Source organism: Suncus etruscus, chromosome 16 (genome assembly GCF_024139225.1).
Source record: "Suncus etruscus isolate mSunEtr1 chromosome 16, mSunEtr1.pri.cur, whole genome shotgun sequence".
Classification (NCBI taxonomy): Eukaryota; Metazoa; Chordata; class Mammalia; order Eulipotyphla; family Soricidae; genus Suncus; species Suncus etruscus.
The window spans coordinates 33146857-33160969 of record NC_064863.1 but is presented as its reverse complement, the minus strand read 5'-3'; the positions used below and the strand labels follow the sequence as shown (position 1 = coordinate 33160969).

The 14113-nt window shown below is 43.9% G+C and overlaps 1 protein-coding gene across 1 annotated transcript in view; it reads right to left on the bottom strand.

Moving 5' to 3' along the window:
• Positions 1 to 9276, bottom strand: part of FAM114A1 (family with sequence similarity 114 member A1) — a 78962-nt gene extending 69686 nt beyond the window's left edge. Inside the window, exon 1 of the mRNA XM_049790146.1 lies at positions 9232 to 9276. The gene's annotated coding sequence lies outside the window, so the exon portion shown is untranslated. The remainder of the gene's footprint in view (positions 1 to 9231) is intronic.
• Positions 9277 to 14113: the final 4837 nt, after the last annotated feature.

Here is a 14113-nt window from a genome sequence, read left to right as displayed (position 1 = left end):
AAAAAAAGAGTATACAGGAGTCCATAAAATACACCAGGGAAAACACTGGCAGAATATTCCAGGAAATAGAGGCATTTTCAATTAGACAATCCCAGAAGATAAAAAACAAAAACAAAAATAAACAAGTGAGATTACATCTAATTAAAAAGTTTCTACCCAGCAAAAGAAACTCAAGCTTAAGTAAAAAGACACCCTACAGAATGGGACAAAATACTTGCACATAATACCTCAGATAAAGGGCTAATATCTAAAATCTACAGAGCATCAACAACAACAACAAATTCAATAAACCCATCCAAAAATGGGGAGACAAACAGTTCCCCAAAGAAGACATACAAATAACCAATAGACAAATGAAAAAGTGTTCACAGTCACCTGTGATTAGAGAAATGATAATAATAACTAAGCTATTATCTCACAACAATGAGAATGACATATAATAAAAAGTATGGAAACAGCCAGTGTTGTGGTTGTGATGAGAAAGAAATTTACTATTAATGGGAATCAAAATGGCTTACCCTCTATGGAAAGCAATATGGAGATCTCTCAAAGAAAAAAAGGAATAGAACTCTTATAAGATCCAGTGATACCACTAAATGTCATCTCTGCTAACACGAAAAAAGTTAATTTGAAAGGATATATACAAAACCTATGTTCACAGTAGCACTTAGTAGTAGTCAAGATAAGGAAATAGCCCAAATGCTCAACCACAAATGAATCAAAAAGTTGTGAGACTGGAGCGGTGGTGCAAGCAGTAGGGCATTTGCCTTGCACACAGCTAACCTAGGACGGACCGCGGTTCGATCCCCTGATGTCCTATATGATCTCCCAAGCCAGGCACAATTTCTGAGCACATAACCAGGAGTAACTCCTGGGTGTCACTGGGTGTGGCCCAAAAAGCAAAAAAAAAAAAAAAAAAAAAAAGTTATGAGACTGATTTATCTACCTACCTACCTACCTACCTACCTACCTACCTACCTACATACATACATACATACATACATTCATACATACATACAATGGGATATTATTCAGCTATAATAAAGGACACAATCATGCAATGTGCCATGACATGGATGGGACTAATGGGTATCATTCTGAATACAGTCAGAGGAAGATTCTCTCATATATGGGATTTAAAGGTGCACAGTGGGTGAACAACAAACGACCAAGTACAGCAGAACTTACAAGTTGGCCCCAGAACCAAATTTGGGAAGAAGATGTAATGAGAGGTACCTTGGAGACACTGGTGGAGGCAAGTGAATTCTTTGGGAGAGGCAAGTGAATTCTCTGGGAGTGGATGTAGTATTGAAATCATGTAAACGTGAAACCAGCATAGATAGTATTATAAATCACAGTACCCCGATAAACATTACCAAAACAATTTCTAGATCAAGATCTGTGCCCTGACTTTAACTTACCATCACAATCGATCAATTGCTCAGTGTAGCAAATGCTGATTTCAATACCAGATATCTCCTCTTTTATGCTCTCCTTCTCACTTCCCATTTTTCCCATCAGTGTGTTAATAAAATTGTTTTCTGCTCACACAGCCTCAGGAATGTCCATGGACTCCTCAGGAGTCCACACTCTTCGGCTGGTATCCAAAGACCTTGGTGCTCTGATCTTACCAGGCTTATCTCTTGTGTTGCCTTTCTAGACCTCCGGAGTATGTGGTAAGAGATCAAACCCAAGGTTCACACATGGAAGGGAAGTGCTCTACTGCTGAAGTACAATCACTTTCAAAACCTTCAAGGATATGTTAGTATCTCTACAATGCTCAATATGCATAAAAGATTCTCAGGGAAGGCCCGGAGAGATAGTACAGTGGCGTTTGCCTTGCAAGCAGCCAATTCAGGACCAAAGGTGGTTGGTTCGAATCCCGGTGTCCCATATGGTCCCCCGTGCCTGCCGGGAGCTATTTCTGAGCAGACAGCCAGGAGTAACCCCTGAGCAACGCCGGGTATGGCCCAAAAACCAAAAACCAAAAAAAAAAAAAAAAAAAAAAAAAGATTCTCAGGGAGTATTTGGCAATCTATTGCTTTGGGGGGGTTGTTATTTGTTAGTTTGGGGGCCACATCTAGTAGTGTTTAAATGTCTACTCCTGGCTCTGTGCTCAGTAATCACTTTTGGTACTTGAGGGACCATGTGGAGTGGTGAGGATCAAACCCTGATTGGCCATTGGCACCCTACCCACTGTACTAGCTCTCCTGCCACAATATGCTGCTTTTTACATATTTCAACTGAGGCCCAGTTGAAATAACTACCTTCTCCACTCTTTGTTCTTCCCAACTGGATAGAATTTTTTTTTCTGAACTTCCAGAGTATTTTGCATTTCTCCTCTTGACAGTAATAATACATACACTTTGATACAAGCTGAGTGTTTTCTTGTTTTCTAATAAATTCTTTGATGTTACAGAGGCTCTTCCTTGCTTTATTTTCATATTTTACATAACACCTAATAGTTTCTTGAGCAAGGTGGAAAGTTCAAGAAATATGTGTCTTTTTTTTTTTTGGATTTTTGGGTCGCATGCGGCAGCACTCAGGGTTTACTCTGGCTCTACACTCAGAAATTGCTCCTGGCAGGCTCAGGGGACCATATGGGATGCCGGGATTCGAACCACCGTCCTTCTGCATGTAAGGCAAATGCCCTACCTCCATGCTATCTCTCCAGCCCCAAGAAATACATGTCTTGAACTTAAACTAGTTTATAGAGATTTAAAATTTAAATGCAATTTGAGATGAAAGCAAATAGAAACTGCCATAATACTATTCACTGTTCAAGAGCTACCTGACAGCAAGTACTTCCAAATAATGCCCATTGTGTGTGTGTGTGTGTGTGTGTGTGTGTGTGTGTGTGTGTGTGTGTGTGTTATGTGCATTGTGTGTGTGGGGCAAGCCCAGAGCTCTTTCTCCTGACTCTCTGCTCAGGAATCACTCCTGGAAGTATCAAGGTACCATATATAGTGACAGAGATCAACCTGGGTTGATTGTGTGCAATCCCTTATTAGCTCTTGTACTAGCTCTTTATGGTTTGTTTTTATTCCTCCATCTCCTAGTTAACTGAAGTAGAATAATTTTTTAAACAAAAATCTGTAAAAATAGAGTTTAGTGATAACATTCCTGCAAACAAGTATACAGGTGAAAAAAAACAAAACACCAAGCCAAACAAACAAAATCCCAGAAAAGCCCAAGCATACTTTTCTAGGTGTAACTTATTAAGTTTCAATATTCAGGTTTGGAGATGATTTGTTAATTAATATAGTCCAACCTAGTTAAAACAGTAGAGAATATTAGAGGGTCGTAGGAATAAAGGGTAAGCAGTTATGGATTATGGGGGAGATATGGGTTGGAGGGAGGGTATTTAAAGCAATTGGCATTTGGATGCATATGTAATGTTTGTGCAAACCTCTGTATCAGAACTGGTAAAGATGAAAGGTGGTGAACTTTATCCAAGTTTGTTTTGATACATAAAATGCAAGTGGGACATTTTGCTGGGCCTATGCAAACAACAATTGCCACTCTAACATCATTTTTACTGTATTTCTTTAATTTTATCCTTAAAAAAAAGAAGAAAATCTTATTAAACCTTCTGTCAGGCCTTTAATGAGTTAATTGGTGAGTCAACGATTTTCAAAAATATACTTGCTACTGAACCTTTTCTTTCTCTTCCATCTCGTTAGTTTCTCTATTTTTAAAATAGCTTTGATTTTGTTCTTCCTGAAACAAATGTATTATGACCAATTATCTCAATTATATGATATATTTTATTTAAATAAATAAAAAATATATGAAAAAATGTAAGTGGGACATGGACATGCTTATCTGTTTATGTATCACCAGTGGCTTCTCTTGAATCCTACCAGAGCTAGAAAAGTTGTGTTAGAGGTTATATGGCCATAGAAAATGCAGAGTCTCAAATATTTACTGTGGAGCCCTTTTCTAAAACAATTTTTGATTCACAGAGATAATATAAGGGTTAATGTGCTTGCCTTGCATATGACTGACCCTGGTTCAATCCCTGATACTGCATAAGGTCCCCTGAGGACTGACAGGAGTAGCCTGTGAGAACTGCTGAATGTGGGTCAATCCACCCCTGCAAAAACAAAAACAAAAACAAAAACACTATTTGCTGGGTTTTGGCTTAGAAGGTTGCTCGATTACTAAGCAGAAAGAGTTCTCTGTCTCCCTTTATTCTATCCTTGCCTGGGACTTAGAGCGGATGGAACATGGGTTCATGAATGCAAAATACTTCAACATCATTTATTCCCAGGTTTGCTTATCAGTAGCTGGCACTGGCACTCTGATATCTCTCTTTTTTTGAAAGTAATAAGAAAATCTTATATCACTAATTTGGATAAGATGTTCCAAACAATTTCCCTTTTCTATGTGTAGGAATATGAGATTAAAAACCTGTGAGCAAATCAAAAGCACGAAGGCCACTAAACTATATGCTCTTCACCCTGGATGTGATGTGGTATTGTTTCCACATTGCTCAATGCTACAAACAAGGGACCATGTATAAGCCAGCTGTGCTCTAACTTAGGATCTAGGAGGGCTGGTGCACCTGAAGTGCCCTTTTGAGGAATATTCTTTGCAAAGGTCTTCGGTTAGCATTTTAGACATCTCTAACTGGTTATGCTCTTCTAAGTTTTTTTGGGGGGACTACATCTGGCAGTACTTAGGGGTTACCCTTAGCTCTGTGCTCAAGAATCTCTACTGGCATTGTCCAGGGAACTGATTGCAGTGCCAGGGATTGAACCTGTTTGGCCACAGGAAAGCAAGTGCCCTATCCTTTATTAATTCTCCAGCTACTCTTTTTATATTTTAGGATCACAAACCCAGCAGTGTTGGGGACCCAAAGCCACTCCCAGAGGTGCTCTAAGAGAGTCTACCACTTGAGCGTTTCAATTCTCATCTTCTCTGATTAGCACTCCAGATTAGCATAAGTGATATTAAAATCATTTTCATTAATATCATGAAAGTAGGGTGTTTAATATGTGTGGACTAGACAAAACTAACATAGCACTGCTACTGTCTTTCAATGAGCAGGGTGTACAATTACATTGAATTTAGCAATTTATGGGCCATTGGAATAGATTTTTCTTCTGATTCTTCTAGCTGGTAGCTGGCGCGTGCTAAAGCCTCACTGGAATGTTAGAAGGGTCCTGCCTCTAGAACCTTTATTCTCTCCTAGCCTGGGTCTTCGAGCATATGGAACATGGGTTCCTTAATAGAAGCTGAGAAAGAGCGAGGGCTTCATCAAGCTTATATGAACAAGTTGTGTAACTGAACCGGTGGTGGCTCATCTGCAAGTGGGATGTGGCAGGTCTCCACCTGAGAGCTGTCATTTGAGACAGGGAGGTTCTCTTCGAGGAAACCTACACCCATCTCAAAGCCAAATTGGCTGGGTCTGTCCATTTTAGCTGCCACAAGACCTCCCTTTTTTTGTGGTTGCTGAGCATTTGAAGCATACGAAGTCACGAGTTGAAATACTCAAAAAAGCCAGCTGTAAGGTACCGAGCTGACACTTAAATGTATTTATGGGCAACTTAGGACTTTACTAAAAGTCCTATTAGGACAGTAAAAAAAAAAATCAGCATAATATTTAACTCTATTTTTAACCCATTGAACATCTCTAATTGACAGTAACTTCTACCTGGTACAAGACTGAACTTTAAAATTAAAAAAAAAATGATCTCCTTGTTCCAGGAGACCTGATCTACTTTGGGTGTTATTATGGTGAGAGAGAGAGAGAGGTAGTACTTTGGGGAAAGGCTGCTGCCAAGCTGTGCTCAGGGATGCGGAAGACTTTCCTGGTGATGCTAGAGGGATGGCTTAATGCTAGGACCCAGCGATGTGGGGTCCTTATGCATGCAAAGCATGTGTCCCCAGCCCCTAGAGAGAGGCATTTTGTCTTTTTTAATCAAAAGCTGAGTCCTAATATCTAGAAGCTCTCTGTGCCCTAGCAGAGCTAGGACAGTACTGTGTTGCCCCAGAACACCCCTTCTCTACCTGCATGTTCCACAGTTGATCTAACTTAGAAACCTTTCCTCATTGATGGTGTAGACCATGGACCACTGCAGCACCATTCTGTGACTTTGAAGCTAAAGAGGCTCTGCCCCCCGAACAAGGCGGCTTCTTTAGGCAACCCCAAGGAGAGAAAGGGGGTATATAAAGGAGCCTTTGTAGGCTGGGAATAAGTTAGTTTTTCATGAGTAAATTCATTCATCACCTCCAAGGCTCCTAGAACGAGGCTAGGTATTGGTACAGCCACGTATCACACTTCCAAAAATAAGTCTAAACTAGAAAACACGGCTGCTCCACTGCAGAAAAATCAATCATCTGTTTTCATTTGATTCCGGATCAGTGAAGGTGCAGGAAACGATTCCCGCTACCATGAAACAGTTAAATGGTGATGTAAGTACATCGGGGAAGATGAAAGCTGTGTCTGAACTAGACTGGGCTCCATGCAAAGGAGAACCATGAAAGTGGCTTTGATTCAATTCCTGGGCCTAGCGGGACAGGAGTGGGTCTGTGCAAATGCCCAATGACAGGAATAAACTCTCCGTGGGCATGTCCATGTGGCAGAGCCAAGAGCTGCCTGGAGAAAGAAAATAGCTGGTAGCATAGGTATCGAGATGGTAAGAGCCAACTCTGAACCACTGTCTCTTCCTTCACTCAACCTTGCTGGCATTCTCGTCTCATCCTCTGTAATGTCAGGCTGACCAAAGACTCTAAATACTTGGCCTGCAGGACTGACTTGGACCAGTCCGTAATGACAGAGAATAAAGAGGACAAGAGAGCGAGTTGTTCACCAATCTAAATTTATTCAATGTTAAGGCCAGAAAGATAGTACAGTGGGTAGGGCACTTGCTTTGCTTTCAGCTGACCCAGGTTTGATCCCTGGCATCCATGTAGTCCCCCGAGCACTTCCAGCAGTGATCCCTGAGCAAGAGCCAGGAGTAAGCCCTGAGCTGAGTGTGCCCCCCCCAAACCATAACCAATAAAGATATTCAAAAGAAAGAACTATCTTCAACTGACAGGGTGAGCCCCTAACCTTAATCTTAATAGTGAAATGTCCTTCAGTTTATTAAGGAATGATGGAGTGGCTGAAGTTTAGGTTTGAATGGCCTTCCCTGACAAAGGAAGGCGGTGAAAACTCTGAATTATATCAATTCCCCCTCATTTGAAAGAACCTGTTTATCCAGGAAAGGCCAGGACCAAAAATATTCTGAAAAAAAGGGGAGGAGCGGAGAGATAGCATGGAGGTAGGGCATTTGCCTTGCATGCAGAAGGATGGTGGTTCAAATCCCGGCATCCCATATGGTCCCCCGAGCCTGCCAGGAGCGATTTCTGAGCGTAGAGCCAGGAGTAACCCCTGAGCGCTGCCGGATGTGACTCAAAAATAAAACAAAAAAACAAAAACAAAAAAAATTTGTTCTTATGGACCATGACGAATACATGCACCCAGACCCTACGCTCTTTTTTATTTTTCCCTGGGTGATATTCACAGTCCACTGGGTATTTTTCTAAAATACAGATGGGCTCTATTTGCTCCTTGGTCTAAAAACCTTGACATTTAAATACGTTTGCCTGCTCCTTTGCCAGAGCTCCACTCTCAAGCCACCTCCCTGCAGCTTTTAACACACCAACACTCCCTCTAGACTTGACAGCGCTGCCCACACTCTTCCTACCTCCTTGCCTTTTTCTCAACCTGGCTCCTCTGCCCAGGCCGCCCTGTCTCAAGCAGCCTGTCTGCACAGTCCCGCTTTGCTCCTTGACGTCTGATATTACATTTGACTCTGAAACTTTCCCTAAATTGCTTCTATTCCTTCCAATAAACTGCTTCTTCTTCAATTTTTATGGAATATTTTGTATGGCTTTCTACTGCATTTGAAAGGAATATTTATCTATATGTCACTCTTTCCTCCAGGACTCATGACCAAGAAGTATCTAGCTGGTTTACAAACCTCAGATGTTTTGGGGACTAAACTATATTGTTCAAAATTAATTTTAGTGGAAAAAATATTTACCATAAGCCAGTCTTATAAACAGCTGGCCCAAATTACCAGGATTTAGAAAGGCCTAGCTAGTTCTAACCTCCAAGTCTTTTTGTACTGGCTCACTTGTACCTCGGGTTCCAGAGTCAAAGTTTCCCTTTTCCCCCTTCAAGCTTACAGTGGAAGAAGCTTATCTGATTCTTTCCCTAGGCTTTGATAAAGGAAAAGAAAGATCTTTCAGGCCTGGAATGGATCTGGGTGAAGCAGGAAAAGAACCACTTGTGGAAGAGAGAGCAGAAAGGAGGGGAAGGGGGAGAAAACTGGTTTCACTGCCAGCTATCAGAGGTTGGTCGAGGTCTTTTGGTGCTGGAAAGAGGCAGATTTTTCAAAGGCTACCTGTTTGCATGCCCCCAGTTGTCTAGGAAGCGAGGATGAGACTGAGACGGAGAGGGTGTAGGGTGGTCTGGCAGACATACAGATGCCAGTTCACATGGTGGGAGGCAGAGGGGAGGCAGCCAAGCTCAGGTGCACCTCTGATGATAGATAGGGGTTGGAAATACCAGATTTGGGGAAGACGGGTGGGCAAGCAGGGAGCAAAGATCAAGGTGATGCCAAGTAAGCCTGCAGGCCAGGCAGAAGTAACAGAACAGAGCGGGTCAGACTGATGAGCTGGCACGGGGTGGGTAGGATGGGGGGGGGGGTTTACAGATCCTGAACTAAGCTTACTCCCCCCCCAGGCGAAAAGTGGGGGGGGGATCTCTGGTTTGGAGGCCTCTCTCTGCTTAACAGAGACCTGCTCCCTCCGCGTTCCCCGTCGGTGGGGGACCCCTGCAGCCTGCAACCTGCGCTCCGAGGACGCAGCGGTCACTTGCAAGGTGCCCCGACGGGCTACTTTGCTTTTGGGGGGGCTCCTGGCGCGGGCCGAGGGCAGCAGAGCCGGCGTGCGGGCGTGTGGGTGTGTGCATGAGCGTGGACCCGGAGCAGCGCACACTCACACACACACACTCAAACGCCCGCACACAAACGGGGCCCTCGGCCGAGCCCCGCACGGACCCCCGATCCGACCCACCCCAGCGCGCCCTGGTTCTTGCAGCGTGCGGCTGCGAGGCAGGGGGTTCGACCGGGAGCGGGCCAAGGCGCGACGGCGGAGTCCCCCCCACACCCCGCGCGGCTAGCCCGGGGGCAAGCAAGGGCCGGGGAGAGGAGAGGAGAGGGCGCCGGGTCTTACCGCTCGGGCGGGCTTGTGCGCGCGGGAGCGCAGGGCGCGGGCGGGTCCCGGGTCCCGCCCCGCCACGTCGGCAGGCCGGCGGGGACGCGGCCGGAGGGCGGGCCGGAGTGGGGGACCCGGGGGCGGGCGGCCTGGCTGTCCCGCCCCGTCCTGCAGCCGGCCACTGAGGGTCCCCGCCTCCCTGCGCGCCCCGCTCCGCCCCAAGCGATCGCCTTCGCTTTGGGGGCGCTCCCGGCCCCCTTCTGTCCCCCACTTGGAATGAAGTCGAATCCCTAACAGGCTTGCAAACTTGGCTTCTTTCGCCTCCATGGAGCTGCAGAGGTGTCCATCCCCACCCTGGGAGGATCTCGGGGTTCCCCCCTCAGTCCTATCCCTTTTCTTTTTTTGGGGGGGGGGGTCACACCCGGTGGCTCTCGGATTACTCCTGGCTCTGCGCTCAGAAATTGCTCCTGGCAGGCACGGGGTGGGGCCTTCTGGGATGCTGGGATTCGAACCACCGTCCTCCGGGGGTTGCTCTTGCAAGGCAAACGCCCTACTGTGGTGCTATCTCTCCGCCCCCCCCCCCCTTCTTCCTTTAATAAAGAAGAACATCCCCTTTGGAGTCGCCCAAGTTCTCCAAGTTTGCGCCCCTGGGATTCTGCGCGACGCTGCTCTCAGTGTTTTGGGGGAGCTTTAACGGATGCCAAAAAGCAAGCAAGCAATTGCAAGCAAGCAAGCCAGCCGGCCAAAGCGCTTTCTAGGAGTTCAGCTTGGAGCTAGGGAGTTGGGTGCACATGCATTCTCTTGCTAGCCCAGGAATTCCACCTTCCACGGATTTGTTCCCCAAACAAGGTTTAAAAAGTACGTACGGCGCCAGATGTTTTTTGTCTTTGCGTTGCATAGCTTGGGGGAGCCCAACTCTACGTGGCTTGTGACACAAAGCGACTGTTGAAGTCAGCTAGAGTGAACTTCACAGAAAGGCTCTGCCGTGGTCTTTGGAGAGAAAAAAAAATGTGATCCCCCCAAGAGGACTCGTGTGCCTGCTTTTCATGCTGGCTGGAGAAAGGCCTGGTTGGTTCATCTCTTGCATTCAAGACCCCTAAGCAGCGTTCCCACAAGCCAAAACAAGCACAGTTTCCACTGTAAGTCTGATTTGTTGATCTAGAAGTTGTTCAGGGCTTCGTGGATATTAAGTCGGGGGAGGAGGAAGCTCATAAATGTAGGCATAACGTAGCACTACTCTTATAAAAGTAGGTGTGTGTGAGATAGTATGACATGATAGGATAACCTTAGGGGAAATGTCGCTTGCAAGGCAAATCGCCCTACTGCTGTGTTATCTCTGCGACCCTTTAAAAGTCTTGCTTCTGAGCTCTGCTGCTGTGCTTGCTTGTTAACTCGTCTTCCGGTGCTGCTGCTATGTTTTGTTGTACTGAGTGAATCACAGGCTGCCCAGGTACTTTGCCCACATTCCCAGTCTCTCCCTGCTGCCCGCAGAATGACAACAATCCAGCCCAGATGTGCCCATTAAAGGACCTTGACCCACCCCATACCATGCCAACAAAAGTGAATCACCCTAACAGTCCTACAGCAGGTTGTGTGCCAGCTACAGATTACGCCCTTTTAATCTGCCTCCAGAGCCTACCAGCTTTGCTTTCAAAACTTTTATTTTTAATCACTTAAGATTAATAAAAAATAATTATGGTGGAAGAGAAAGTACAAGTTAGCTCATGATCAACCCTGGTTCCATCTCCTATAATGTAGATGGTTCCCTTGTACTCCCCCACAACCCATCAGGAGTGATCCCTAAGCTCAGAGCCTGAAGTAAACTTTGATCACTGCTTGGCCCATAAATAGTAACAACAAAACTTCTTATTCATTAAAAATAAAATTGGAAGTTTTAATTTAAAACACGAAAAAGTCAGAGATGAGTTAGTCAAATATTTATATATGTAAAACAAGTAGAGAATACTGTGATGCTACTTTGATACACTTTTAAATTTTTGCTTTTATTTATTTTAAGAACTTTTTAATTAAGTTTTTGGAGACGTGAGTACTATATCTATTGGTGTGCTCAGAGGCTATTTCAGGCTCTGAGGGGGTTTCTGGTAGTGCTGGGGGATCTTCTGGTGTTGGAGATGGAACCTGGGGTTCCAGCATGCAAAGCACATACTCCAATCCTTTGCACTATCTTCCTGACTAAGGATCCTCTTGAAAAGGAAAAAGGAGTGATATCAGTATTTATAAGACTCTGTTCCTTCTATCCCCCTTCTGCCTAAAGGATGCTATGTCTCCTTCCCATTTATATTTCGACACTTTACTGAAAATATCCTGACACTTTACTGAAAATATCGGTGTTACAAATAGAATTGTTTTTCAAAGTTTTAAACTTTTGGGGCCAGAAAGATAGCAGAGCAGTAGGGCATTTGCCTTCCACTTAGCCAGCCCGGGTTGGATCTGGGTTCAATTCCCGGCATCCCAGATGGTCTCCTGAGCCTGCCAGAAGCCTGCCAGAGACAGGAGTAACCCCTGTGCACTGCTAGGTGTGGCCCCCAAACCAAAAATAAATAAATAAAATTCAGCTAATTAAAATTTAAAAATAAAAACAAAGTTTTTAAACTTTTATAAAATAGTATCCTATTTGCTTATTTACTCAACATTGTAGGAATGATGTTTATATGAGATTTTGGAATCATTGCTATTTCTTCATGTCTAAAGAACATTCATGTCAAGGTTTTTATGTTTCATAATTTAATTTTTTTAATGAAAGCATATGTATGTGGTTTCTTTTTGTTTTATCTTTATTTTGGTTTAGGGACCACACTACCTGGTGTTCAGGGGGTGCTCCCACCTTTGTTCTAGAGGACCATATGTTGGGCCAGAAAGAGAACACAGTGTGGTAGGGCCTTTGCCTTACACGTGGCAGACCCAGGATGTAAACTGGTTCGATTCCTGGCATCCCATATGGTCCCCGAGCTGCCAGGAGCGTTTTCTGAGCGCAGAACCAGGAGTAATCCCTGAGTACCACTGGGTGTGACCCCAAAACAGAAAACAATAAAAGAGGACCGTATGTTGCCAGATATTGCATCCAGGCCTCCCACATACAAAGCCTTTGAGTTCTCTCTCCTGCTTATTTATTTTGTAATGCTAGGGATCAAATCCAGGGCCATACACATGCAAGTCACATTCTCTATCACTGAGCCACTCCCCCAACTCTCAAGCTACATACATGTGTATTTTAATTGTGGCAACATGGCTTTAGGGATAAAGTTTCATAAACCCTCAAATATATATTCCCATATAGTGCTTCTATCAAAGTACCATGCTCCCATCAGTGTAATCCTTTGGACCTCCCCACTTTCTGATAATCTCAGTTCTTTGCTCAGAATCCAGGGCTTGTTTATATCTTCTCATATTCTTTAGCTGTGTTTCTTTATATTTTATATCAAAGAATCATGTGTCTTTCTCCTTCTGACTAGTTTGGAAGCCATTGCAATGACCTATATGAGACCAATGTGCTTCTGACCACCCAGAGACTTTAAAGATAAATCTAACACCATTTGTTCATAGCCTGGATGTAGAGTTTAAGCTAAAGGATAAAGCTACAAACCTCATGAATAGAAATTTCCTGAGGTAAGGAAGAATGCTAATGAGCAGGTCTGGGATTTGAGTTAGTGAAAAATCCAGCATTTGGTTCCAACAAGGATACTGTAGCAGATGTTTAGCAGGCAGTTTGATAGTTTGATACAGGATACTGGAGTTTAGGGCACATGTCTAGACTGAAGCTAGAAACTGGGAGGGGAGCATCAGAAAATAGTTTCAAAGCCATGGACCAGAATGGAAGTGACCATAGTGGAAGGAGAGCAAGAGTTCAAGACTGAGTGTTCTATGCCCCAAACACAAAACTCTGATTTAGCAGAAAAACTGAGAGGGGAGTGTGTGAGACTAGAAATGGAATGTGGGAGTGTGGAGTACCAGAAGTCAGATAAGAAATGAAGAAATGCAGTGATCTAAATGAAAGTTGTCTCGAACACCTTTGACCCCAGAGTATAGTGAGGAGAAGGAAAAAAATTGAGTGGAAGAGGAGAAACACAAATATGATAGGATGGGGGCCAGGTGCCAAGTAGCCTCAGATGCACTAGTACTGTTAAAAAAGGACAAAACTGGGGCCAAAGTGGTGGTGCAAGTGGTAGAGCGTTTGCCTTGCATGCACTAACCTAGGACGGACCTCGGTTTGATCCCCTGGTGTCCCATATGGTTCCCCAGCCAGGAGTGATTTCTGAGAGCATTGCCAGGAATAACTCCTGAGCATCACCGGGTGTGGCCCAAAAGGAAAAAAAAATTAAAATAAAGGACAAAACTAAATAATCCAAGCCAATAAAGGCAACAATAATGAAATCAAGGGACCCAAACTTTAACAATCTAAACTTAAAATGGGTCTGTTATTCTAGCACACTGGGGGTCAGGGGGGGTATGGGTTGTGCTTGGGGAATATTGGTAAAAAGAGGTGGACACTGGTGGTGAGATTGGCCCTGATTCAGTGTATGTCTGAAACCTAACTATGGAGAACTTTGTTAATTACAATGGTTTCAATAATATTAAAAGTTAAAAATATATTAATAGCATAGATAATCTGTTGAGCAGGATGGTATCTTAGAAACAGTAGAGAATTAGTTTCAAGTCCTATATAAAATTTAAGGGTAGAATTAAAAAAAACAGACTATCTTAGCTCTAAGACCATGTTCTTTCATTAATCTATTTTTGGCTATTTGGTTTAATAAAGGTACCTGCTGGTATATGCCATAGGAAAAAAAAAAAAAAGAAAAAGGTTTTAGTGCTGGAGAGATAATACAGGCATTAAGGCACTTAATTGAATGCAGTTGATCTCTGTTCCATCCCTGATGTT